Source organism: Pinus tabuliformis, chromosome 8 (genome assembly GCF_031772625.1).
Source record: "Pinus tabuliformis cultivar Carrire ecotype Pingquan chromosome 8, CPIR1, whole genome shotgun sequence".
NCBI lineage: Eukaryota > Viridiplantae > Streptophyta > Pinopsida > Pinales > Pinaceae > Pinus > Pinus tabuliformis.
Window position 1 is genome coordinate 1,885,500,188 of NC_142294.1, and position 24,794 is coordinate 1,885,524,981.

Here is a 24,794-nt window from a genome sequence, read left to right on the forward strand (position 1 = left end):
AGATGGACCTTTTCCGTTAAGGAGTCTGAAAAGGAACGAAAGGGACTGCTCTGGAGGTCTAGGTAGAGGGAGTACCAAACCAATCACAAAACTGCAGAATACGTTTTACGGTATGGCAGTCAATCTTCCCGAATGCTGTGTTCGGTGCATTGCGATCAGTAGGGCGGCCGACACGGCTTCCTATGGATAAAAGGTTTTAAGCCTATAGGGGTCTCCCAATATATACTCGACGGTACGTGGGAGCATAATTCCGTACTGGCACTTATCATCTCACAGTGGAGGAATCACCCAACCATCAATGAGGAAAACAGTTACCAGGCTTTACGACGCCGGAACACGTCTCTAGCCTAGACCTCTATGTTGTTCGTTAAGTTCCAAAGCGTTGTTAGATTCATTCAATTTATTTTAAGTTGATCTTTCTTAGAAGTTTTCCTTTTGGGTTCACCACGAGATGTAGATGTAATTCCTAAATGCAATCTAAAGATGATAAGAAAATCTTTATCTCTTTTCAACAATGAAAATCCTAGCTACAAGGGGAAAAGAAAGACATAATCTTTTCTCAACAAGCAAAGAGCACACTGTAAATGCACTTTTCCTAAATCAAGCCATACAAACTATTAATATGCAAATGCACATGTGCATGTATTTGTTTTTCACTTTCTTAATATTGATGCCTAAAAAGAAAGTTGATGTACAAGTCTGAATTCGCTTTCAAATGACAAACACAAACAAGCTTCTTTTCGAAATCAAAAGGTAGAGACGATTACGACACTTTACGATTTTCGAAATAAACACTCGTTTCGACACTAGAAAGTCACAAATTCAAACCAAAGGAAAAAGTAAAAGCATAATCGACTGTCAACAGCAAATAAAGTTTCTCCTAAGACCAAAATCAACAGTTACAACAGATCTAAATCAAAGGACGACAGTATGACTATTTCACTTTTGCAATGGAAAACTGTAAATGATGCCACAAAGACACAAAAACACCTACAGTCTTTTTGTACAAAGGAGGTGGAATTAAGGCAAAGAAAAGGAGTTTTCAGATAGGTACACACACTGGTCACAGCCTACAAAAATCAGAGACAAAACTGGAAAAAGTTAAGCAAAGAACCTCAGATGCATAGGGCAAGGCTGATCAGCGCACCTGTTGCATAGAGAAACTGAATTGCAGCGCAGGTAGCCCTCTCGGGACCTGCATTGAAATGCAGAATCTCTTCACAGAGCCTGCGCTGGGGCAGAAACGAGACTTCTATCCGGGTTCTGGGTCACGGTTTGCAGTTTAATCTATGGTTTTTGGCCGAGTAAAAGCAATCAGTAAGGTACAATCAGAGGGATGATTTAAAGGAGGACTAAGAGCTATCACAAACGGCAATCAGATCATTTGTGAATCTACTGTTCAAATCATAGACAGATCCACTGAGTGGATCGAAGTAGCAGGTGTCTACTTTGCATTTGTAAATGGCAAATGCAGTTCGATTGCTACTTCTAAGTCTATGAAACAAACAACAAGAGAAACACAAATAAACTAATTAGACAATCCTCCCGAGCGGAGTTGCCATTTTGTTGTGGGGAAAAGTGTCTATTCAGAACAACCCTATCCACCTAAGGTGTGACAGTGCCTTAGCAACAAACAGAGAAAACTACTTTTGTATTCTTCTTTATGAACTATAAACGAAGAGGAATAGGATGAACCAACCTGTGTCTTGCGCTAGTCCTTTGATCCAAGCTCTCTTCTCTTTGACAGCTTCTAGCTACTTGCTCCCTTACTTGCCCAGCTTCACCAAGTTCCTGCAATATCACAGAAGAAGAAAACTACACAAAGACATGGATTTATATTCATAAAAAGCTTAGGATCAGATTTAAGCTAAACATACAAATGTAACAAGCATCAATGATACACAAGCATGTAGGAGAAACTCAAATAGTTTTATTGATATAACAAGAAGATCCAGGAGGAGATACAACCAAGTGAGTCTTGATCCAGCATCAACCTCCCAGCAAAGGAATCCCTTTTTCACCTCCAACAAAGCATAAATCACCCAATACTCTAATCTCAATCCAAAAACCAACAACCATTCTCTGCAAAGTACAAAATTCCATCCTCCGAATCTCTGGGATGAGGGATCCATATATAGATGTATGCAAAGAAGATGAGTCAGCTTGTCATTTGACTAGTGTCTTTTCTCTGTCAGTTCTTGCTTCCACTTGGAGGCTGAGAGCCTCTTACTCATCCTTGGTCGAACTCAGTGAGGCAAGTGTCATGGAGGAAGATTCTGCAAGCTTCCATTGCCTTTCCACCTTGCGGAATGGCACTGCCATTTGTCATTTCCTGCTCAGCACACCCTGGTAGTGCATTTAGGTGTGTTGCAACGCACCTAGCTAGTGTACTGGGGTGCTATGCAATGCAGATAGCTAGTGGAGCAGTTGAAATGATCCTGATTTGACTGATTCTGAGCAGTTTCTGGTGGAGAACTTCTGGGAGAAGCTGTAATTTGTTGACCTTGTTCCTTTAGGGGCAGGAACAACACTTTTAGGGACTTTGGATCCCTTGGTTTATGGACATTTCATGCTTAGAGCTGTAAGGCACAAAAATGTCTATAACAGTATGTCTTGACAAGGTTTGGGTATCCTAAGATACTCATGAGTGATAGGGGTATGCAATTTCTAAATGAAACTATTCTTGCGATGCTCGAATAATTTCAGGTTTATGATCAAAAGAGTATGCCCTATCATCCTCAGGAAAATGGTACTGTTGAAGCATTCAATAAAATTTTGGAAAATGCATTGACTAAGGTCTGCAACATGCAAAGGAATGATTGGGATGTGTCCATACTAGTGGTCCTATGGTATTATAGGACGACGTGTGAGAAGTTGACTGGCCAAACCTCGTTCAAGCTAGTCTATGGGATAGAGATTGTGATGCCCATGGATTATATTGTGCCAAGTTTGCAAATTGTAGCATTGACTGATATGGCAGATTGCGAGACTATGGAGTAGTGCCTCGTCCAGTTGTGGGAGTTATATTTAGTAGTATTTCACGAAGGGGTGCAAAAGGAACATGAAAATGCATGACATGATCGACATATTAAGTTGTGCACTGTCAAGGTGAATGTCTTGGTCCTACTATAGATAGAAAGTTCATGAAGTTCCCTAGGAAGTTTTAAATGCACTGGTTGGGACCTTATGTAGTCAAGGAAATCACAGATGGTGGCGCAGTTCAACTCACAAAGCTGAATGGGGAATTATTTCCGGGAAGAGTCAATGGAAGTCGATTGAAGTTATATCAAGGGTATCCTACTCCTACATAATGAATACATGATAGCAGGGTAGTCTTAGTACTCCAAGTAGCTGCAAGGAAGTATGGGACTATAAACTACATTTCCCAAATACTGGGAAAACAAAGTTTGGGGGTTATGCAAGGGAAGCCAGAAGTGCACCAAGAAGAGTTGTGCAAGAAAGATGAGCCAGGGAGGTTGGTGGCACGTAAATGGGTCCAAAAATAGTCATTGGGTGCATTGTAGCTTATTGGATGGTGAAATTACCATTAGGATGAGCGGGTAGGCTACATTTATGGTGCAAATCTTTAGAAATCTACTGCCAAAGGCGCATTTATGTTCGAAATTGGAGGGAATGGTCGGATTTGAATTTTAAATCGCCTATAAATCTAGCATGCTGGCCTACAGCAGAACACTTTTCCTTCTGAAAATTTCTTGTGAGTTCTCTTGCCTTAAGTTTACGAACTGTGAAGATTGGGAGGAACTTCTTTCACAACCGGGGTGTGCAAACTTCCCTAATTAGATCCGAAAGATCATCCTTGAGAAAATGACTAATCCCTTAGAAGCTATTGTCTCTAAAGTAGTTGTCTCTCACGTTGCAACCCTTGAAATTTTGTCAGAAAGAGAAGATACAATTTCTGTGTCTATGACGCTGAGGTCACCTAGGGCTAAAACATCTGCAACTAAGGAAAATAAAAAGAAACCACATGCTATACCAATGAGGCAATCACCAAGGAAGATCCCTACCAAGGTTTGGCAGAAAGGGAAGATGGACAAGTATAAATAGCCACATGAACCCTTGGATATTCACGAAGAGGAGCTTCGCGAAGGGGTTGAAGAGTTGGATGTTGAGGAGGGAGAGCCTACCACTAGGCTCCCGGAGTGTATCCCTTCATGAAAGGGCAAAGCGAAGGTACCCAAGGATCTCGATAACGTTAAATTCATAGTCTCGACACTGCTATTGTTGGAGAAAGTTCCATTTGAAGGTGCACTCTTAGGGCACATTCCCTCACTCAAAATGGATGATTGCGATCTAACTGATCACGAAAAATTCTTGATGTTGGCAACAAACAAATATCTATAAAAGATATATTATGGGGAAACCTGGGTGACATGACTAGAGCTTATGAATGGATTCGCAGAGGCCGCAAAGGTTGGATTTTTGAATATGCTATGGGTACCACATTTTAGCTGAACCATTATCAACATAATGTGCATATGCCAATTACTCACATTGGTTCATGATGGGTGTCTTTGGCTGGGAGAACCCATCCCTATTATAGACATGTTGATCCACCGCATCACAAGGTTTCCCTATCAAGGGGTGGATCTATCCGAGGAGTTTGGAGGCAAGAGTAAGGAAAAACAACTCGTGGGAAGAATGAAGAGTGACTTTGGATTAGAGAAGAAGTCACCCGGATACTCTATCTATTTCATAAGAGACAAGGCGACATAGTTTGTTGGGCAGTATAAATGAAATATTTATGCCAACATTTAATTTGTCAAACCGGGTAAGTAAACTTAGAGGCGTAGCACAATATATGTTAGAATACAACCTCAGGGATCTGTCAGATAAAAATCAAGCTTTTGCAAGAAATTCAAAAGAAGCATCATTCAAGGAAAAGGAACAAGACTTTTCGAAAGTAAAGTAAACACACTTCGGGAATCTACTTATGGCTCCTCTTCTAGGTTGAGTTCACTCCTGTAGTAAGTCTTCCTCGGTTGTCCATGGTACAAGGGAATGTAAGCCCCATTCAAAATAAAGCGATTCAAGAAATAAAGAATTAAAAAACCCCTTAAAAGATTATTGCTATGTTGTAAAGATGAAAAGCATGAAATAAAACATAAGGAAGCTTCTTTCCAATTAATCTAATGAAACCATTGAAATATTTTAAAAGAAATATACATTATATTGCTTCTCTGGAAATGATTCAATATTCAATTTTAAGGAAAGTGTGCATTTGTCTTTGTTACAATTTTTCCTTTGTGGCCTAAATCATCGTTCCTGCACCGAAACAACATTGCTACACAGGAATGATGTTCCTATACTAAAACGATGTTCCTACACCGAAAGTATGTTCTGTTCCTACACTGAGTATATCGGCCTTCATAGAAATACATTCTAAAAGAACAACTACATCATTAAAGTCAAATGAACGGAATAATAGAAAATAAATTATGGAATGAAATTGAAAATCAAATGACTGAAAAGAAGAGTTGTGAATTGAAATTGCAGAGCTATCTTAAATCACACTCTCACTATGCAAAATAAAATGCAGCAAAGGAAATCCTAAGAGGTATGGGGCAATGGATTGGATGGTGCAGGAACTGTTGGTACAGGAATTGCTGGTGCAGGAATTGTTGGTACCTGCCACAAAAGATTCTAACATTAATGACATCTTCACATTAAATACTCTTCAAATTAACAAAACAAGAAGAGTTCATAGATCAACAATTGTCAGCTCTAAATTCCTCTAAATAAAAACTTAATAATTCATAAGAAAGAATAATAATGATTATAGACACTTAGTACAGGCATAAAATTATTCAATAAAATCATGAAAATATGGACAAAATGGAGGCTCAACACTCCCCCACACTAACCTTCTTTCACGTCCTCATGCAAGCCAAACCTTAAGATTATAAAACCATGGAAGAAGGTAGTGGAATGTTTAAATATTAATAATCGTACTATGCTTCCTGATAAGAGTGTTAAAAAAGAATCTCTAGCAAGGAAAAGAGCTAAGATGTAAGTAGTTTAGGCATCAATCAATTGATCAGTAGAATGGGAGATCATGTAATAGAGTGATAGCTCTAAAGAGGAAGTCTAAGTCATGGGTTGTATTGTAGATAGAGGCTCTGGGTAGAATTCCGCAGTTGAGTGCACAAACCCCTGCAGCTGTGTGTGCACGGTGGACAAAGTCTATAACATTTGGGAGATATTGATAAAAGGAGTTATTTGCAATTTATGTGTCTATGTTCTACTGATGGGTTTGGATATATTGTGTATGAATTTCCTTTATTATACTTATATGATGCACGAATGAATGCAATTACATTAAATAATTGAATGCAATTACGAATATCTGCTTACGCGGTGATAACTTTAAGTAGTTGACAAGATAAGAAAATGACTTAGGGTAATTGAGGAATCTGCACGGCACACTACCATAGCAGCATGAAAATACCTGAGCCATAGGTTAGGGCTGCGCGAAGGTCGATCATATACTTTTGCGAAAGTATTGAGGACTGGAATAGAGGATTTGTCTTGCAAACCCTAGAGCGAAACCACCTACATGAAGGTAGGGATAGGAGAAATCAAATGACATCACAACCATCTTAGGGTGTAGAAACTTGGTTCCAGCATCCCCCCATACTGCTTTAGGTGAGACTTCGGTCCACGCTCCGTGGGCTAATGCTGAAAAGGACATGAATAAGGGATAGCAAAGGTGTCTCCTCAAGGTACTATTCAGTTAATAAGACAAGGATTCCCATGAATACCACCTCCACCCACACCACCTTAGAATTCACCACCCTCACCTCCAACTTCACCCATACCACCTCCACGTCCACCGTGGTTCTGTATGGAAAATACAGTTAAGTTTCCTTTGTTCAAAGGCTTGGGAAATGAGGACCCAGACCAATTCTGGTTCATTGTGAGGGCTGTACGGGAAGCTCAAGGTGTTACAGATGATCATATAAAGAAGGTGACACTGGTTAGTGCTCTGCAAGATTGCGTGCTAACATGGTATATTAAGTACTCTAATGATAACCCAAATGCTGGAGTAGCAAACATCCAAGCAACAATGAATACAGAAGTTAGTAGGCCTAAATCTGAGGCACAGTCGACTGTGGGATTCAAAGAGATCGCAATGCAACCAAGAGAGACACCTTGGGAAATAAATCAGAGGCTAAAATGTACAATCCATGAAGCCAACATGAATTTGACAAATCGACATCATCGTGAGTAGTTTGTGGCTTTGTTACTACCACACTTAAGGAGTGCATTATCGCAGCAGAAGATAACAACTCAGGCATAGGCCTTGGATATTGCCATGAGACTACATGAAACTCTAATGCAAGGTCCTAATCTAGGAGTTCAACAGATCCACACGTAGCTGAAGAATCTGTGCCTTGAGATGCAAAGTCTGAAGCAGGACAAGATGGTTCGACCAGAGGTACACAAGGAGGTATGGTGCATGAAATGCAAGAGTCAGGGTCATGACAAAGACCATTGCCCAATCTTTGCAAACTATATTACAGGAGGAGGATCAATGCATTTAAGGCCAGAAGCTCAAGCAGGACCTAGCGTGGGGCCTACATTATGGTTCGCTATCTGTCAGGTATCCAGAAAACATGCCGCTTATAACTGTCACTCGCTACATAAGTTTGTACAGACACTGCAACAGCTTTGTGCAACTTTTGTAGGTCGGTAGGGCATGATGAGCGTACTTCTAGGAGCTATGAATTGATGATGGATAGAACTCCCGCCTATAGGGTTTAGGCCAAAGTGTGATCACTTGAACAGAGCATAGGAATGGCACGGATAGGATTTCAGGGGCACGAAAGAGGTCGAGGCAGAGGAGGAACTGGTAGAGGTCGAGGACAGTTGATTTGCTACAATTGCGGAGGACCAGGACAGTATGCCCATGATTGTACCAATCTGACGCATCCATTGTGCAAGTATTGCACATTGTTTGATGATGAAATAAAATACTGTGCTACACTAATAGCTAGGATACGTGACAAAGGGGTGCTACAACCTCTGCTGACTTGGAACTTGCAGATGATGAGGTCTGAGCCACGCGAGGAATATTTGAACATAAATATAGTCCTCAGAAGTGGAATCGCGATAGGAGATGATAAGGGGAAACATCCCGAAGATAGTACATGGGTTCACAAAGCCCCAACAAAGGAGGCTGAGTTTGATTTGGAGCGTGCACATGAAACCTTCATGGAAGCTAAGAAAGCTTCACTGAGGCATGCACCTCAAGAAGCAAGGATAAGCTTGAGTAGGAGATGGACCTTGATATGCTCACAACCTTCCTAGAAACCTGTATGAAGTTACTGCACGACAGTAAGGTTGTGAAAGGGTTACAAGAACTCATCAATAGATGTGGTGGAACTGCGTCAGGTGAACCGTGTGTAGTAAAAAGGATTGGCAAGCATAAAATAAGGACGAGATGGGAGATGAGACTGACCACACAGATACGAGAGTATGAAATGGATCATGGCATTTTGGACATGGGATCAGATGTGAATTTCCTACGAATGCAGATTTGGGAGCGAATGGGGAGACTTCCACTGCAATGGTCTCTGATTTAGCTAAGGATGGTGAATCAACAAAAGATCATTCCCATGGGGCGACTGCAGGGGGTGACTATGAATATTGAAGGAGAGAGTGCGCTGGTTGATTTTGAAGTAATAGAGATAGTGGATGACAACAATCCCTATCCTGCACTCTTGGGAATTGACTGTGCTCCTGATATGAATGAGGTGATCAATATAAAGAAGCAAAAGATGATCTTTGAGAAGAAATCACTACGCATAATAGTACCCCTCGATCTTGCTGAAGGATTGCGCTATACTGAACCTGTCCGCGATTATGAGAGTGATGACGACCTAGACTGTATATATAACATAACAACACAAGACCAAGATTGGGTGAATCACACTGCGGATGGATGGATTACATGGGACCGCGAGAGTTCCTAAATTTTAGACTTCGACGGAGAAATAGAACACTGGGATAATCGGTTACATGAAGTAACTATGTTGAATTGGAACATGATGACCTGATCATTGTGTTGTGTGTCATCAGAGGTAAGAAATATACCTAGTTATGATGGTTTGAATGAGTTAGATATCTTTTTGTCTGCATTTGAAAGTGAGGTACCAAAAAAGCAGTGCTTCCAGGCCTTGGACTAGGTACTGCGCGCCACGCCCGCAAGATGGTGGGGTACACACAAGGGAATCTTTAATGACTGGCGTGAATGTAGGACGATGATGAGAACACAATTTGGGAAGCCTAAGATGCGAGTGACATACAAGTATGATGGGCAGAATGATCTACGCATGCATCTGGCCAAATGGACCTAGGGTTATGGAGAAAAGCCCGAACTTGAGTGGGTGCACCTGTTCTGTCATACACTGGATGTTATCCCAATGAATTGTATATAGAAACAGAGCTCCACCATGGGACAGGCAAATGGGATATCTTGCATGAAGGATTCATGATGAAATTCAGTTTTGAGGACGGTTTTGACAGTATCGATGAAGTGCTACAAGAAGTGAAAGCAACAATCTTTAGGATACCACAGGACCCTTTAGACCTGATTCAACCTGAATGGGCTACTCAGATGAGTCACGCGCTGGAATGTTATAATGTAACTGATGAAGAAGAGGATGAGGATCTAGAAAAGATTAAAATTTTGGAAATATAAGGTCACTATGAGGTTCAAGGACCACAGATTGAGAACCTTGATATAACCGCGTTGTTGAAAACGAAACAAGTAAACATTGGTATGGAGGCAGAACCCAAATTTGTGAAGATTGGAGACTACTAGGATGATGCGATGGTCGATAAGGTCAGTGAACTACTCTACAAATTCCAGGCATTATTCCCTACCAAGTTTATGTATCTGAAAGGAATAATCGGGGACCTAGGAATGATGAAGATCACGTTAAAGCCCGACGCGAAGCCAGTTATGCAAAGGCCTTACAATCTCAATCTGAAATATATGGAGAAGGTCTGCTTAGAGCTAGACAAGATGCTCATGGCAGGCATCATTGAGACTGTGGAAGAATCTTATTGGGTAAGCCCGATGGTGGTGCAAGAGAAGAAGCATAAGGATGAGAAAAGGATATGTGTGGATCTGAGAAAACTGATTAATGCTTGTGTGCATGATCCTTTCCCGACTCCATTCAGTGAGAAGTGTTGGAAAATTTAGGTAGCCAAGAAGCATACTCCTTCATTGATGGGTTCTCTAGGTACCAACAAATCAAAATCGCATAGGAGGATAGGAGCAAAACAACCTTCGCAACTGAGTGGGGTTGTTTTCAGTACACTGTAATGTCATTTGGATTGAAGAATGTGCCTACCATCTTTTCACGCGTTGTTGTTCCGAAATTCAAGGAATTTATTTATAATTTCCTCGAGGTATATTTTGATGACTGGACTGTACTTGGGATGGTTAAATGCCATGTAGAAAGCTTGCGCCTAATGCTGGATACCTTTTGAAGATACCAGATCGTGCTCAATATCAAGAAGTGTACGTTTCATGTTCCATTTTGGAACCTATTGGGGCGTGTTGTTTGCAGACAAGGACTGATGGTGGACCTCGTGAAGATTGCAGTGATACTGAACCTGGAAGTGCCGAGGAGTGTGAAATAGTTGCGCACTACTTTGGGACATACGAGATATTACAGAAAGTTTATCAAGGGTTACACCCAAATCACCACACCTATGGAGAAATTATTGAAGAAGGATGTCACGTTCTGCTATAACGATGACTGTAGGAAGAGCTTGGATATATTGAAAGAAAATATGGTTACCGCACCGATTCTAGTCTTCCCCGACTAGAAAAAAGAGTTTCATGTGCATGTTGACGTGTCATGTATAGCATTGGAAGTAGTACTGACATAGGCTAGTGGAGAAGGATTGGACCATCCTATCGCATTCGCAACCCACAGATTATCCAAAGTAGAGAAAAACTATTCCACCACTGAGCATGAGGGGCTAGTTATGGTGTATGCACTCCAGAAGTATAGGCATTACTTGCTAGGAGGCCATTTTAAGATGTATACGGATCACTCCATGCTAAAGTACCTGGTCAATAAACTTGTGTTTGGGGGGAGAATCAGCAGATGGCTCTTATTTTTCCAGGAGTATGATTTTGAAGTTATTGGGAAGCTTGGACGATTGAACGCAGGACCAAACCACCTGTCGCGCATCGAAATAGGGGAGGAACATACTAACATGGAAGAAGGATTGCCTAATGTGCAAATATTTGTAGTGCATGTTGTGGATGGTCATTTTGAGGATATAATACACTTCCTAACAATAGGAACTTCATCGGAAGGATATAGTATCCAGCAAAATAATGAATTAGTGGTGCACGCGGCCAATTTCTCTGTCATTACTCAGCATCTATACAAGATGGGGACTGATGAGATATTGTGACGGTATGTACCTAAGTTTGAAAGAAGTAGCATCCTAGTGGACGCTTATGGGGGTGCCTCGAGAGGACATTATGTAGGGAGGGAAACCGTGCAGAAGATTCTATGCATAGGGTTGTGGTGGCCAACCCTTCATTGGGATTCAAAAGAATATTGCAAGGTGTGTGATGTATGTCAAAGAATGGGTAGGCCATTGCGAAAGGATGAAATGCCTTTAAATCCACAAATGACGTTTCAACCCTTCAAGAAGTGGGCGATATATTTAGTAGGTTGCATTCAGCCACAAGGAAAGACAGAAGCAAGGTACATTATCACTGCGACAGAGTATTTGACTCGTTGGGCAGAAGCATAACCGGTGAAGGATTGCACAGGTGTGACTACCACGAAGTTCCTATTTGAGCATGTACTGATGCGATTTGAATGTCTGAAGATCTTGATGAGTGATCGTGGTACACACTTCCTGAATGAGACGATCAGTGCATTAATAGAGGAATTCCAGGTATATCACTAGAAGAGCACACCTTATCACACACAGGCTAGCGGGACAGTGGAGGCATTCAACAAAGTGCTCAAAAATGCATTGACCAAGGTTTGCAATGCTCAGTGAAGTGATTGGGACCTACGCATACCTGCAGTACTGTGGGCTTATCGAATGACATGCAATAAGTTGACTGCACAAACCCCTTTTAGGCTTTTCCATGGTTTGGAAGCAGTAATGCCTATGGAATACATCATGCCTAGTCTTTCCATAGCAGCACTTACTGGTATGATGGATTGTAGTGCCCTAGAGGAGAGGCTTGCATAGTTGGATGAGCTCGAAGAAGAAAGATTTTTGGCTGGATTTCACTAACAGGTCCAAAAGTAGCGTGAAAAGGCATGGCATGAACGACACATCAAGATGCTCACATTTAAGGTAAATGACCTGTTTTTTTATATGATAGTAAGTTTGATAAATTTCTAGGGAAATTTAGGAACCACTAGTTAGGGCCTTATGTTATTAAGGAGGTTACCGATGGAGGAGCGATACCGCTGGTCAAATTAAATGGAGAACCCTTCCCAGGAAAGGTGAATGGCAGTCGCTTGAAGCCATACACCAACGGTCCAGCAATGTGACTAAATGAATGTAGCACAGTCTTAGTGCTCCGGGTAGCTGAGAGGAGGCATGGGACTATAAACTACACTGACCAGGTTGGGGAGCTGTGCAATTAGAAGATGGTGTGAAGCAACGATGTGTCGCTGGCTCCGAGGTAGTGTGGAGGGAGCTGCACTACCCAAGGAGAAATTGCTAGAGGTAAAGGAATAGTTGGCAACCACTGTCATAGAAGCAGTCACACCGGCGGAGAGTGTAGTAGCAAACTGCATGCAGTTGTTCGAGCAATTGTTTGAGGTCCTCACCAGCTTGCAAGAGGACCCAAACATCCAAAGGCTAGAGACGGAAGCATGAGAACTCAAACATCACTATGATGAAGTTAAGGGCACAACGTGAATCGTCACACTGCCACGGAGGTTAGCTAAGCTACAAGATGCCAAGTAGCTAAAGGAATAGGTGGACGCATTGCTGCGCAAGGAAGCAGTGCTGATGGCGTGACTAAAGCCTTGGCTGGATGAAGCTTACATAGTCACAAGAAACATTGAAGGAAAGCTTGCGACTCTACAAGTGACACAACAACAACTTCAGGTTGATAGCACAGGGGCCATAACCGAGAAAACAGTTGAAGATGTGAAGCAGGCAACAGCTCAGTGCACGGCCGAAGTTGCGGTCATAAGGGCCGAGATGAATGGGCTTTGCGCAAAGATCTTCGTGCCTACCGAGTGACTCGAGGGTGAGTCATGATGTTTGTGGTGGGAGCTTGTTGGGAGTGGGATCCCCCAAGGGTAGTTTTGGGGCTAAAAGCCCATGTTAAGTCAATTTTTGTAATATAATTGTAAAGACTCTAGATTTTTTGGTCATAGAGCGTGAAGGTGTTATGTGTCAAAAAGGGTAGTCTGCCCTTAGTTTTGTAAAATAAAGTTGGTTGTAAGAGACCTACCCATGGTGTGTGCACCATGGGATTGTATTAAAAGAGCTAAGCTTTAAGTAGTTTAGGCATCAATCAATCGATCAATAGAATGGCAGATCATGTAATAGAGTGACATCTCTGAGGAGGAAGTCTAAGTCGTGGGTCGTAGTGTAGATAGAGGCTCTGTAGCTAAGTGCGTAGAGGCCTAGGGTAGAAGTCCGCAGCTGAGTGTGCGAACCTCTGCAGTTGTGTGCGCAAGGTGGATAGAGTCAGTAACACTTGGGAGATATTAATAAAAGGAGTTATTATGCAATTTCTATGTCTTTGTTCTGTTGATGGGTTTGGATATATTATGTATGAATTTCCTTTATTACGCTTATATGATGTGTGAATGAATGCAATTACATTGAATAATTAAATGCAATGATGAATATATGCTTACACAGTGATAACTTTAAGTAGTTGACAAGATAAGTAAATCACTTAGCATAATTGAGGAATCTGCACGACACAATTCCATAGCAGTGCGAAAATACCTGAGCCATAGGTTAGGGCTGCATGAAGGTCAAGTATATACTTTCACGAATGTATTGAGGATTGGAATATAGGATTTGTCTTGCAAACCCTAGAACGAAACCACCTACGTGAAGGCATGGATAAAAGAAATCAAACGACATCAAAACCATCTCAGGGTGCGGAAACTTGGTTCTAGCATCCCCCCATACTGCTTCGGGTGAGACTTTGGTCCATAGGCTGATGCCGAAAGGGCCAGTAGTGTAGGGATTTTCTTGGCTAATTAACACTGAACCTGGGTCAAGCCCCCTCAAGCCAACAATTCCAAGCCAAGGCAACATAGTTGCTTCGATTGGGTTGCGGGGTATATTGCTGCACAAGAAATATAATCGCCAGGGTCTTAGTTTCATCTCTGATGTTACTCCGTTGCCAGCGGGCCTGGACAGTCTCCTAACGGAGTCGCGCAGGAGCTCAAGCATCACTTCACTACTAGTGAGCTTGGTTAGTACCCTGACAGAGTTACTTGCATCACCTCTCTGTGTAGGAAGCCTTTATCTTATTTCGCCTTATTCTCTTTTCATTTTTGAAATTTTCACTTTTCATAACTTTGTATAGCACTTATTCATTTCAGAGGTAGAAGAGGGATCTCGACTTATTGAGAGCAGAGGAGGTTGTTCCTTCAGAGGAGTAGTTTATTATATACCTCTGACGTGATTCTTAAGGTTTTCCCCCTCACCTTACTTTACTTGACTGAGCTAACAAAGGTTAGCCCAAAAACAACTAACTAGAGTAGGTGACACTAGTTAGCACGCAATCGTTGTGTTTTAACCAAGGTTCACTTCGAACAATACATATTTTCCTTCGATGTATCATGGACTCAATGTAACAAGTTCTTCATACAAAGGCAGGATGACAGATGACCAAGTAGTGATAGCTGTACAAGGCCTCTTATACATTACCCAGCTTGTTTCAAGAGTCACACATGGTTTCATGCGAAACTAACCTACGAACAAAACAAGAAAACAAACAACAAAGCAAAGTGGAAGCAAAAGAAAAATTGAAAGAAAAATGAGTAAGAAAACAAGCAAGAAGACAAACAAACAAACAAACAAGAAAGAAAACAAGCATGCAAGCAAACCAACTGAAAGAAAATAGTACTCCTACTCCTAAGCTAATGGTGCATGGGCATGATCATGAGAAGCGATATTTCCAATGCAGCTACCAGCACATTGGTTGACCCATGTTGGTGAAGGCCTGGTCCATGAGAAACCCAGTTGTGCAAACCAGCAAGAAAGAAATATATAACAATGAAAACAAACACACTTCATGTTTAAAAGTGTCCACAGGACATAAGTGAGCGCAAGTGCATGACGAGCAGTCCATGGACTTATCACAATGTTGTGTGACACTGCATGCAACTTTGAAGCATAAGCATACTCTTGACTGTGACATGCAAGAAAACAAAAGAAACAAAGACAACTTGTGTCATGCACATGTTCTTGCAAAGTAAGATTCCTCCAATGCATGAGCGATAGGATCGTGCAGTTTGAGTGGAGGAAGCATGATTTGTGTGTGCGATTGATCTTCAATGCATACAGATGAGTGATGAGGAGCCTTGTGTGATTGAAAAATTTCCTAATTGGAAGTGAAACTAACCCCAAGAGAGTGAGGGCTTGACATAACCATCAACTCAGGCTAAAGTGCCTCGATGTTCTTGCATGTTTCATCTTCATCGTCACATAGATCATCATAAACTGGTGGCTTCAAAAAATCAACTGTGATAGAATCATGGTTGTGATTGAATATGGAAGTAAATGGATCACGACAACCACAATTAGAAAAATCAATGATTCCATCGATATCCTCAATATCTGATGAATCAAATTGAGGGGTAGATGAAAAGAGGACAAATTCATGCTTTGTGTTTCTAGAAAATTCAGATGAAAAATCAAGTGGATTTTCAATGAATAACTTATCCTCTTCGTTGTTGGATGATGAACTGACATCTGGTGTGTCCTACAAGTGATCAACAATGGGTGCATCTGTGGATGAGGATACACATGCGAAATCACAGTTAGTAGGTTCACCAAAGATTCCAAGAAAGAATGGAGGAGGCTCAGATGGAAGGGAGTCACCCTTTAGTGAGTGTTGACGCTCAAGTTCCCAGTCATACTCTTCATGAATGATAACGCATGTTGGTTGTGCAACACCAACTCCATCAGTGGCTTGATCCTCATTTACAACAAGTGTAAACCCAGAATGGAAGAACACAAGACAATATCATCTGTAGGATTAGCTGAGTATGAAGACGAAGGTCGTGGAACAAAATGCATGTGACAACTTGATTGTCAAAACCAAATTTGCACGAAAATTAAGTGAAGTGACATTGGGAGAATGTGACATTTGAACAAATGTGTGAGCATGTTCTCCCGTATCACTCTACAATGGTGAAACTATTTGATGAGGGATGGCGGACAGTCACTTGTGACAGTGACGACATCCATCCGTGATTATGCAGCTCCATCGCTGAAGAATGCTGAGTGGGTCTTGATTTCAAAATTATTCTTGGGACAAGTAGATTTCTTAAGATAATTCTCAAATAGGTCCCAAAGATAGAAAAATTTCATCTGGCTCTTCAGAGCTTGAAACTACAAATTACGGAAGCGCTATAAAAAATCCATATTCAATTCATGCGAAGCCTTCCATTGTTCTAATAGATTTTGGTCAAGATGGTCTGGATCAAAATGATAGAAAGTGTCTTCAATGAGATCACAGAAGTGCTCAAGTGAGTGCATGCTGTCAGCTGGTAGGCTGCACAACCATCGATGTTGAGATTCACGAAGTGTGTATGCAAGCAACAAGTTGGCATGTTTGTCAGAACATCCATCTAGCTCATGAAGCATGGAAATAAGGTCATGTAAGAACTCAGGCTAGGCCACTTCGCCTTCACCATCATATGTGTAAGTGGACAGGAGAACAAAGAACTCCCTCATGACAGTTCATCTTTCTGATTCGAAAAACATTGTGGAGGGAGGATAGTGCAAGAATCCATGATAGATATGAAAAGGTCCATAACAGGATGAGAGGACACAACTTGTCATCTGGCCCTCCTTCTAGTGCCATAAATTTTGATGGTGTTGGAGCCGCCAACATGTCAAGGGATCTCCCTGGTAAGAAGTCCCAATTAGACCTCAGACTGTTTGGTGTAGGAGTCCCAGTAGTGGGTCGTACGATAATGCCTTGATCATGGATTTGCACAGAGGCAAGCAAGATGTCCTTGTTGGTAGCAAGGCTGTGATAGCTGCAGTAAGTAAAGGAAGGTGCATGAGACATTCTAACACACTAAGGGTGAGGTGAGTGCACCCCTTGGAAACCTGTAATAGTACATAGCTTGGAAGGGAACACACAAGCGAAGATGCATCACAATCTGGAAAGCAAGTTAGAAAGAAATCCCAAGTTATGGTTAAACCAACAACACATTTCAGAAAGATTCATAAATTCTTATACAGAATAGTCCATACATGCATTGTAAGCAAACAAATACATATATCATTTAAGGTAAACAAGATAGTTGGAATAAAATATAGCATATGCATGAAACATGATGACTCTATTGTATTAAGAAGTGTAAGTTCCAGTCATACAAGACATCCATGTCCAAACACTAGTCCCAATAGCAGAACGTTACAGCCACAACTTGCTGCTCCTCTAAAGAGATATACTAGCTCTATGCAGTGGAGAAGCTAAGGTGCATTACAATATTGTCTAGGCTTTCTCTAAGATACTCCTATCAAAGCTTGATTGACCAAAAATCCTCTATAATGAGTTATGAGGGTCTACTTATAGCAAAGGGTGGGGTGACCCTTGACATTCCCCTTTGGGACAGTTCATCTACCCTCATGAATCTTCATCTACTCTATGACTGTTACATCCAACTATCAACACTTGAACTTCCACTTGACAAGACATTACATTACAATGCACATGTGCCCTTGTGAGACAAAATGGCTTGAGAAAGCCATGCAAGACATCACTGTCACTCAGACTATTGTGGTGAGACCAAATATTTGACATGCTTTTGATGGTTGAAGTTGGTGAGCTGATGCCAAGCTTGGTTTCCCGTGATGGTGCTCATGCACTCATTGGTGACATCTTGCTGAAGAGAACTGTTGCCTTCATTGCATCTAGGTGCACTGATATGGCTCCTCTGTCTAACTCGTATGATAGCATGCACATGGTCATCATAGTGCGACCAGATTGGTAACATGTCAATGCATAGTGTCTACGCTACTCTCCAAGCATGTGATGGTGGCCGTGCACATCAACTTGTCAAAGCACATGTTCAGCTCCAGTCAGAATTTCTTCTTGTCTTTGCCTCAGTGACTGTGCCGAATGGGTGGGATCGCATGCGTGTGCACAATGAAATTAATGCTACTGTATTCCCTTGCATGGGATCAACAACACCACTCACAATGTCTGCTCTGTGCTAGCTGCTAGGATGAATCTATAACTTGTACGGGCACAATTTCATCTGTCTATGCATGTTGTGCCCCTTGTTGTACCTATTACTACTGCAACTTGTTGGGTGTGGAGCCTGATTATCTTTTTTATTCAAAGGTATTTCCACATTGGACCCCAGCTTGTAATGGGGCGGCAACACCGCCTGTAAATTATTCGTTGTAGGGGGGGTCCAGGGCGGGCGACTGTGACCTTTGGAAGCCTCCCCCCGTGGGGTGATCAGGGGCAACTTCCCTGAAGCTAAAAGTAGTTGTAAACTTGCCTTGTAAAATGTTGTAATTTCATAGTCAATCTGGGCCATTCATTGGGTGGAGATCTGGCGGTAGAAGTTATGTTTAATTTAGGGTTTTTTTCCCTAGAAGGCAACCCCTCGTTATACATGATGGAATTGTATTTTCTCTATGTAGATCTGTATTCTGAGTGAGGAAGAGAGAGGAGATTGAGAGTGAAGAGGGAATTACAGTGGATCTACTGTAGGTTGTATCTCTTTAGTTTGTTGGATAATATAAAAGGAAGGATTGGTTGTTTCACCGTGGACGTAGCCCAAACTGGGTGAACCGCTTATATCTGTGTCTCTCTTGCTTTATGTGTTTTCTATTTTTATATTTCTGCAATATTTTATGTGTTCCATTGCTCTATAATATATATAATTTTCTAACACAACTCATTCTCTCGTCTGTGAAACTCCTGTTCTTCCTTGAGTTGCTGCTTGAGCACATGCAACTCCTTCTCTGTTCCATTCTCTACCTTCGCATGATCTTCATGTCACATCGTCACCTCATAGCCTAAATCTCCAAAGTTTATTTCACCACAAGTAGATCTGCTTGATCTTGCAACTTTATTTCACCTCTGTGTTGTCAACAACCTTCCCCTTGCGTTCATTACATCTTGTATACTGCCTTCGACTATTGTTCATGGTGCTTCTTGTTGTGATTTGTTGCTGTCATATCTTAATGTCCTTATCTACAAAAAACGTGATGTATTCGTGGGTAGGTAAGTTCATAGACACTTGATCGACTGCATTCCCAAGTGTGCTCTGAATGGTGTCTTCGACTCTACTCTCCTGGAAACCATTGTATGTGTGCTGCTAAGAGGCAAATGAACACCTGTGATACCTAGAGACATGGCAACCCTCATGGCAAGCAATCTGTCACTTGAAAACCAAAATGAACTTGAGAGCTGACTTGCAACATACCTATGTGACTGATCATGAAGGTTGTGAAATTTCCACTGGGAGGTCGGGAGACTGACTGCCAAGACTGCGTAAGGCATAGTCGGAGCTGTTAGGAGGCTGACTGACTGTAGGAACTACATAATGCACATTCCAGCCTAGCTGTTGACTGCTAGAATTGCGCAATGTGCATCTCAGCTAGCAATGGTTGTAGACTCAGTGACTACATTCCGCAATTTTTTGGGCCAGTAGTCACTGTCCCTCAGAATTGGTTAATGCAAGACTAGACGACAATCACTAGGCAGAAATGCGCATTTCCTAAGAGGAAGACACAACCTTCCCTTTCACAATTGTGCAATGTTGTCTTAGTGAGGCAAAGTCTGGGCCAAGGCTGCCCAGACCCGCCGATGGGCAACTGAAAGAGAATTTGAATGTGAATACATGGCGATACTGAGTGTAAGCATAAGTTAACAATCGTGCATGCAAACAGTGAATGACAGATTCAGAAAACAGAAAAACATGCATGTGGGTGAGGTGAGTCACCGAGTCGATGACCATTCGTGAAAAATAATTTCATGCACGTGACAACAGTGAGATGTTAATGAAAACTAAAATGGTGCTAGTACAAGCTAGTATGTACCAAAATGACCGAAAGCACTCACTAAAGTCAAGAATAAAACATTCATATGAAGCAAAACACAAAAAGTGCCAGAAATGCAACACAAGACATGGAAGGCAGGCTTGCCCCAAAACAACTGAGTTGAATGTGCCGACGACTCCTATATATGATGTGGGATGTCATAGTTGCAAGGTTGATGTGAAGAATGAGATCTACAGAGCCCGGTGTTGTGGGGAAAAGTATCCGATGCGGATGACCCTATCCCTACTCTAAAGGTGACAGTCTTTAGCAACAACTGAAAGTAAAGCTTTGATGTTTTCCTTTATGAAAGTACAGAGAGAAGGATGAAAAGATTAACCAACCTGGTGTCCTTCGCTTAGTTGATCCTTGTCCTCTCTCTTTGTCTCTTGTTCCCAGCTCCTTGCTCTCTTTGCCGGTCCAGCTACACATAGATCCTGCACAAAACAAGAGAGGAAACTACAAGATACATGTACTCATAACTGATGCATGGATTAGAGTGAATCAAATATACAAGTAAATACAATCCATCAATGTAATACAAGTATATAGGAGAACATGCAAAACTTTATTGATAGAAGTAACAGGGTTCTGAGAAGGTTACAACCAATGATGGCTCCAATCCAGCAGCACCTCCCCAGCAGCAAGAACTCTCCTCTTCACCTCTAGTAAAACAATCACCCAATAGCTCTAACTGTAATCCAACAGCACCTCCTTGCTTTACACAAAATTCCCGCCTCCTTAGACCTCATAGAAGAGCTCTATATATAGGAGAGAAGAAGAGAGGATGAGTCAGCTTGAGGCTGGCATAGAGCTAACTAGTGTCCTCTCCCTCTTCAGTTAATCTTCAGTTCTTGAGTCCACTTGGAGATCCTTGCTTACACATGGTGATCAAGTACCTCTTACTCATCACAAGGCGAATCTGATGAACCAAGTGTCAGTTTGGAAGCTTCCTGGGCAGTTGACACCTTGCAGGATGACTGTGCCACTTGGCCAATCTCGCCCAGCGCAGGTAGCCTTCATTACTTTTGACCTCCAGCGCAGGTACAGAGTGGGACAGTTGCATTACAGTGCAGAAGCTCAGTTAAGCAGCTGACATGATCCAAAATAAGCCTGTTTTGAAGTGTTTTCAGGTGGAGAACTGATTGGAAGTGCTGTTGTTTGATGACCTTGTTCTTTTAGGGGTAAGAACAACATGTTTAGGGACTGAGGATCCCTGTAATTATTGACATTCCATGCTCCATGATGCGAGGCACAAAAATGTCTATAACAGTTGCCCCCTAAAGTATGAGGCCGTTTATCGGGTGAAATGCTTTATCTAGAGGATCCGAAGTTCGTTCCAGTACTGAGGAGAGTGCCCTGTAATACAATACAATACAATACATTATTTTTCATTCATCATTATTCTCATGATCTAGCTGAGGCGGGCATTCCCATGCTCAGCTTTTTATAAATACATTTTGGTACATATGACAGACGATCGTCTGAAGATAGACTGATAATTTTCTGCTGAAATTATCATCCTTTGAGTAGGATGATCATCTGCTGCAATGATGTACATGGCAAATGCTTTTATATTTCCTGAATATATATCGCAGCCCGGATGGATGAAACTAGATCCGGGGTCTTCAAACTCGTTCGATCTTCACTCTAAGTACAAGTCGATCCATGTGAGAATTGCGCTGAAGTCGAACATGGAAAGACATCGCTTGATTACCGGTCAATAATGTAAACCGTTAACAAGCGCGAGAGGAATCACCAATAATGACGATGACCCTCAACGTATTGCAGTACAATTCACGTGGCGTGAATAAAGGACTTGGCGTCGAATGCCACGCAAAATCTTCTGGTCGAAGGTCATTGATGTATACCTGTCGCCGGAAGTGAGAAACTTGCCATTGAGGCATGCAAGCTTCAAAGTACTGATGGAGGTGTTCCTAGATCAACTTCTTGGATAATGAGCTGAAGTCGACAAGAAGCGATCCGTCAAAGGAGGGCCTTAATGAATCCCACATCAATGACATGGAACGGAGCTAATGACTTTAGTGGAGGTGAAAACAAACTGTGACATATGATTCAGGGTGGCGATCATGAATGGATGAAGGATAATGTATGGCAGTGGATGGGACACGGTTGACACTTTCAGAATGACCCCTCTTGAACATATAACGACACTGATGCGATGGATCGGTAGCATTACCCCAAATGTGGATGGTGTGGCGAGGACCAAGGTGATGAGACCGGTGAATGAAACAACCCAACCCGATGTGATACGGAGGAAAAGTGTCATGTTCAAGAGTGACTCGCTACCATTAAACTTTGAATGTTCTCCCAATTTTTCCCCAGTCATTTCTGACCAGTACCTCTTTATTTTTGTCAAGCTTGAGGAGGATAACATATGCTTGTTCTATAACCTGCCCTTCGGGCAAGCCTATCGCTATGATTTAACGAGCCTAGCGATAGGGAAACTCGTTCTCGTCTAAAGACAAGTTTGTCGCTATTTAATCATTTTAACGAGTCTAACGACAAGGAAAACTCGGTCCTTTTCATTTTTAGAGAGTCTGAAAAGGTACAGAAAGTCAACTCCATAATTCCGTTTTCGTCATCTAATCCCTTAAGTCCGAAAAAGTATAAAACAATACAGAAGGGATGGCTGTTCGGTACTTTTACGAGCCGAACAAGACAAGCGCTCGATCTTTTTGTGCAATAATCCCTCAGGTCCAAAAAAGATTAAAATCTAGAGGAGAGATAGCTCTTCCGGTCGTTTAACGAGCTGGAAGGCCAAAACTTGGCAAACTTTTCATATTTTACGAGTCAGATGAAAAGAGCTCAAAGAAGACTCGTCTTTTGAGGAACGAGTGATAAACAGGGATAGCAGCAGATTCCAGGTACAGGTTGGAATTCTCCAATCACGGCAGTGTCACAAGGATGGCTAGGTGAAATCACTCTTCGCAGCTGTTTCTCAAAAGAGGTAAACACACAAATGGAGGTGAATGATCGGCCAAAAGTGGAGGTGACAGTGCACAAACACGACCAAGGCTTTTATGGCTGATGGATTTACTATCTCAAAAGGTTATTTACCGGGATAGGTTCTTTTTTTAGATAAAAATGAGCTTAAACTCTGGAGGGAACATTGCTCACTGCTTTTATTTATTTTTTAACGAGCATGAAGACTGCGTTAAAACTGCTCGGATCTTGCGTTTATTTTTTAACGAGCATGAACTATGTGCTAAAACTGCTCGAAGATAAGTTTGCATGCCCCCAGCATAATAATGCAAATCGAGGTGCATGCCCCCCAAGCTTCATTGCATCCAACTCGGTGGTTGGAATGAAGGTTTACCTCGGGGATTTGTTTCATTTTTTAATGAGGTTGACACAAGATAGGAACTATCCTCGGAGCCCACTGTATTTACAGTATTTCTACTAGGGCGATGATCCATGCCGACAAAATATTTAGGAATCTTCCGAATCCATTAGATATAGAAGATTTCACATTGTAGGTTTCCACTGGGGCTACTTCCGCCAGATTACTTGCTGGCGGTAGGGCAAAAGTACCCATTAAGGCAGGGTCTTTTAGGATACCTACTCCAATATTTTGAAGCGAATGATTGCTCTCATGGATCATTGTGCTGCTTCCCGTAACTTGAGAACTGTTGGGGAGAAATGTTTGTTGGTCGACGATTGTAATTTTTCCTTGAAAAGGAAATACAATCCTTCTGAAGTAGGTCGACACAACTGCAGCCATGGCATATATCCAAGGCCTTCCCAGTAGGATGTTGTAATCGAGGTTTCCGTCGATTACTTCAACATCAACTTCTACTGTTTTGCCCCCCAGTTCAACTTGCAAGTTACTTAAAATCCCGTATGGAGTGTATGATCGTCCATCAAATGCTTTTAAGGTCGTTGATGATTTCGACAAGGGTGGTGAGCCTAAATTTTTCCAGCAACTCATCGACATAAGACATGTAGATGCCCCCTCATCAATAATTGTTCGATGAACAGTTTTGTTGAGGGCTTTCACTTGAATAAGGAAAGCTAGTTGAGCTGGTAACTTAGGGTCATATCCTTTATGATCAAAGGCCACAAGATTGGAATCCATTGGGCCGATCCCACCTATTGCTGATAATAAAGTTTGCTCTTGGGAGGGGCAATTTTGCGGTACCTCAAGTGTCGACATAGCGGACGACGATTGGGCCAGGTCCTCTATTATATTATAATTATGTGCTGTTTTGGCACGAGGATTAAATGTCGATTTGTGTACTACTCCCTTTGGCAACTTTACCATTGGTTCAGGAATGATGGGTGGCACAACTTTGGTCAAAGCTGTCGTCGAACTACTAGGTTGTTCATTAGCCTTGTTATTTGACAGCCATGGATTCCCGTAATCTTTATTCCTTGTCAAAGCATTATTCTGCTACTTTGAGGTAGACAACATAAGCACTTGGGATCGGGAAGCATTTTGATTAGCAACCAGATTTTGACCAGGATTAGGAAACGGA